Genomic DNA, 4449 nt, shown 5'->3' with positions numbered 1-4449 from the left:
TACTTTACATACTATACTGTCAGTTCCAGTATAAACTAAAGTCGAATCAGATAAACTATTACTCAACATCAAACTTTAAAATGCCATTGTTAATGGCACTGTTACCTCAACTTAGAGCAAGGAAAATAAACATGACTCACCGATCAAAATCAAGCCTAGATGATGCAAGGTGAAAATCAATGATAAAATCTAAGCCCACTGCTCCCTAAAGGCCCAGTAAAAGACCCAAACCCAAATCCACAACTTTGATCAAATCAGCTGCTGGTCCTTTGGGGACCTGAATTCAGGTCCCTTGTTTGATGTCACTGGAAATAACACCTTGGCATTCAGGCCTAATGAAAGGAGGTGGACCACAGCCTTGGTGTTTGTCTCCAATTCAAATGCATTCATATTAACATTTTCCTCATCACACCTACATTTAGGACTAAATAATTACCACTTAAACAGACAACCATCTTATGTGAGGGGAATCTTAGAGTCTGCTGAAACACATCATAAAGGGCATTTCATGAAAATCTATCATTATGATTTCTGGTCTTCATTTCTTAACTGAATCAAAAGGAGCTTCAGCATGAGCCCCGAGGAAGAAGACACTACACAGTACGATTTTTTAAGGCGTTCTAAAAGGCCCCCTCCTCCAGACTTTCCCTTTTATTTACTTACTGAGCACTCCTCTCTTCACTCCTCTCTTCACTTCTAGAATATAAACGCCTTACCATGAAACTGGTTGCATCAACTCGGTGGCGCTGAGGGTTAAAATCCTGAACAATTCAATGCATTAGCTCCTATGGGAAGAAGGGTGCTCGGAGAAAAGAATGTTTATTTGGCCCTGGTGTGTGTGCCAGGAATCATGCTAAGCTGCTTTACATTCATTTTTCTCATTTAATGTTCACAACCCTATTATGTAGTGTCTACACAACTGCTTCTCTCTCCATTATATCAAAGTGCTTCAAAGAAATGTACTGAAGGGAAACCAACTTTAAATATCTACTACCCATTAGGCACTTCGCTAGCCCCTTTCACATGCCTCCGTGTCACTGAGATCAGGTATGGGACAGAATGACAGTAGCCCAGAGGTGTAAGGCATAGAAGGAGGGCAGACCTGTGCACTCTGCGCAAGCGCGGGTGGGTCTGTGGAGCATGAGCAGGGAGACGCCACAACGCGCCGGAACTTTACGGTGGAAAATTGGGTCATCTGTGAGTGTGTCGTCTGTGTGTGTCTGGTGTCGGTAAGAGTCCAATTAGGGCGATCCTTTAGATTATCACAATTGCGCTTAGGCCCAATGTTGCTCCCAATCTTTCTACACGTCAAATAGCAGTGGATTAAACAATTAGATGTAAATTTCTGAGTTTCTTGGATAGAACATCTCTACAGTCAAATGAATACAAACTGAATTATTGAATATGTATCAGAGACAATCAACATTCAAGTCTAAAGTTTACCAATGGATGCACAGGCATTTTTAGATTGAAAAGTACTCATGTGATTGCTTCAAATATTTTATTATATGTACATATAATTTTTCACATAGGTACCTTGGTTTAAAAACCAAAAGGTAACCTAACAGGTGACATTTACCTAATGGAGTATTTACTCTCCCCATATATAGTGAAAACTTATTTTGTAAGCCTTTCTCTAAACCTTCCATCGATTTCAGTGGTTAGCAGGGACTGAATGTATCCCCTCAAAATTCGTATGCTCAAGCCCTAACTCCCAAAGGCAGATGAAGATGGGGACTTCAGGAGATAATTAGGGTTAGAGGAGCTAATGCTGGCATTAGTGCCCTTGTAAGAAGAGATACCGAGCAGCCTGCTGGAGCCACTCACTGTCACCCCCAGACACGCACGGAGGACATGTGAACACACACAAACAGAGGAAGATGGCCGCTGCCTACAAGCCAAGAGAAGAGGACTCAGAAGGAAACCGACCTTGCTGGCACCTTGACCTTGGAATTCTCAGTCTCCAGACTGCAAAACAAATTTCTATTATCTAAGCCGCTCAGTCTATGGCAGCCCAAGCTGACTAATACAGGAGTAGAGAATAACTTTAAATATCACCTACAGTGCTTGCCTCAGCAGCCCATATACTAAACATCACCTACTGAATACCCTTGTTTTAGAGAAAAAAAACTAAAGCCCAGAAAAGGAAAATGACTTGCCTAGGTTCCAATCACTTTTTTCTCCAAAATTATTAGTATTTTAAAAAATATTGGGCCGGCCGAGTGGCGTGATGGTTAAGAACTGGCTTGGGACGCCAGAGGGCCCCGGTTCGGATCCCACATATGAGGGCCAGTGACACTGCCCTCCACAGCTAAGATGCTGAACAACAGCTCCACCTGGAGCTGGGCTGCTGTGAGTCACCGGCGATGGTGTAGGCTGCAGCCCCTGTGGCAGTGGGTTGCCATAGGCTACCGTGTGTAGCTGGCAGCCAGCATGAGTGGCCGTCCAGAAGCCAGTGACTGATCCGCCTTGCCCAGGAAGAGTGCAATGATGGTGCCAGCTTGGGCCAGTGAAGCAACATCCTCCACAACTAGACTGAAGAACAAAACAACAGCAACTTGTCTGTCCCCTTCCCCAATTCCCCAGCGCTGTTCCCCTCCCCCAATTCCCCAATAAAATCTTAAAAAATATATATATATATATCTATATATCATTTCTCTTTGATATTTATTCTATTGCTTAACATATTTTAAACACAAACTGTTACTATAAAATAAAAAGAAACAAAATAAATTTTAAGTTCAAAAAATAATCTGAAATTGCATTTGTTGAAAATTAAATCAATCCAATGGACTTCATAACAAAATGATCTCTCTTACTTCTGGTTATATAAGGTCTTGATCATCCACAGATTTCCAGAGGACACCTCAGCTCACTAAATGAACAAACCTTTGGAAAAGGCAGGCTTATTTCACAGTGAGGTCCTGTATGTGGAATTCCCCTCATAGTTTCATCCAGTTTATTACTTTTTAATTAAAATAATAACCACAGGGCCGGCTGAGTGGCACGCTGGTTAAGAGTTGGCTTGGGGGGCCGGCCGAGTGGCTCAGTTGGTTAAGAGCTCACTCAAGAGTGCGAGCTCTAGGGCCGGCCGAATGGCTCAGTTGGTTAAGAGCTCGCTCAAGAGTTTGAGCTCTGAGCAACAGCAGTTCCAGTCCCAGCCCGAGCTGAGCTGCCGCTGAGCTGCCAACAGGCGGCAGGATGGCTCAGCTAAAAAAAAAAAAAAAAAAAAAAGAGTTGGCTTGGGACGCCAGCTCTGAGCAGCAGGACCCCAGTTCGGATCCCACATATGAGGGCCAGTGACGTTGCACCCTCTACACCTAAGATGCTGAACAACAGCTCGACCTGGAGCTGGGCTGCCGTGAGTCACTGGCTACGGCACAGGCTGCAGCCCCTGCTGCAGTGCAGCTGCCATAAGCTACCGTGAGTGGCCGGCAGCCGGTGTGAGTTCTCATGAGCCGCTGTGAGTGGCCGGCGACCGATCTGCCTCAGCCGGGAAGAGCAGAATGATCACAATACCAACATGGGCCAGTGCATCGATGTCCTCCACAACTAGACTGAAGAACAAAAGGACAGCAACTTATCTGTTCCCCTTCCCCGATTCCCCAATGCTGTTGCCCTCCCCCAATTCCCCAATAAAATCTTTTAAAAATAAACAAATAATAATAATAATAATAACTGGCAATTCCAACTACAAAGTCCTACGGAATTCTGTCCTATCTCTTGAACAAACTATATTATCAATGATTTGACCCAACTGGCTGTCTTGGTGGAATCAGAGCTTTCCTTCTAGACTTGTTAAGGTTTCCAGAGGGAATAAACAACGCCTGTGTGACCTGCTGATGACTGCTTCTCAAAAGTCAACAAATATTATTCTCATTCAAAACAACAGCATAAAAGCAGTTTCACTGAATCACAAATGGATTTCAAAGGTTCTATGAATAAATAACATAACACGTAGTTGTCACTCAATCTCAGGCCTTTCTTCCAAAACTTGCATACAGCTCTTTAATTGAGCCCAGTTTATTTTATTAAATACCATATTATGATTTTCCCCATTCAGATTCCAACTAGGCTTCTTGTTGAGGACATGGAAGGAAAACCTAATTGTTGCTGCTTCAGTGCATCTAAATTTATTTCATTACCAAAGTCAACAGAGTAGGGCTAGACAGTGCCGCAGAAAGGCAGCCAGATTCGGAATGTAAGCTGCTTTCCTGTCCTCTCCCCCTCCCACCTCACCCCTCCAAGTCCCAGGGTTGGAAATCATCCTAATGTTTTTCATCCTAACATTTTTTTAGCCAGGATGTACTAAAATTAGATGGGAACAAAGGACTGACATTTTCGTATCAGAGGAGGGGTTAGGAGGAAAATGTGAACTGGCAGCATATACTCCCTTCTACATTTAGCCTTCTCCTCCTGACTAGTCCCTCAGCTTTGAAGCGGTAGGCA

The sequence above is a fragment of the Hipposideros armiger genome, unplaced genomic scaffold (genome assembly GCF_001890085.2).
Source record: "Hipposideros armiger isolate ML-2016 unplaced genomic scaffold, ASM189008v1 scaffold_216, whole genome shotgun sequence".
Classification (NCBI taxonomy): Eukaryota; Metazoa; Chordata; class Mammalia; order Chiroptera; family Hipposideridae; genus Hipposideros; species Hipposideros armiger.
The sequence above is the reverse complement of the archived record's forward strand: the minus strand, read 5'-3'. Positions refer to the sequence as shown.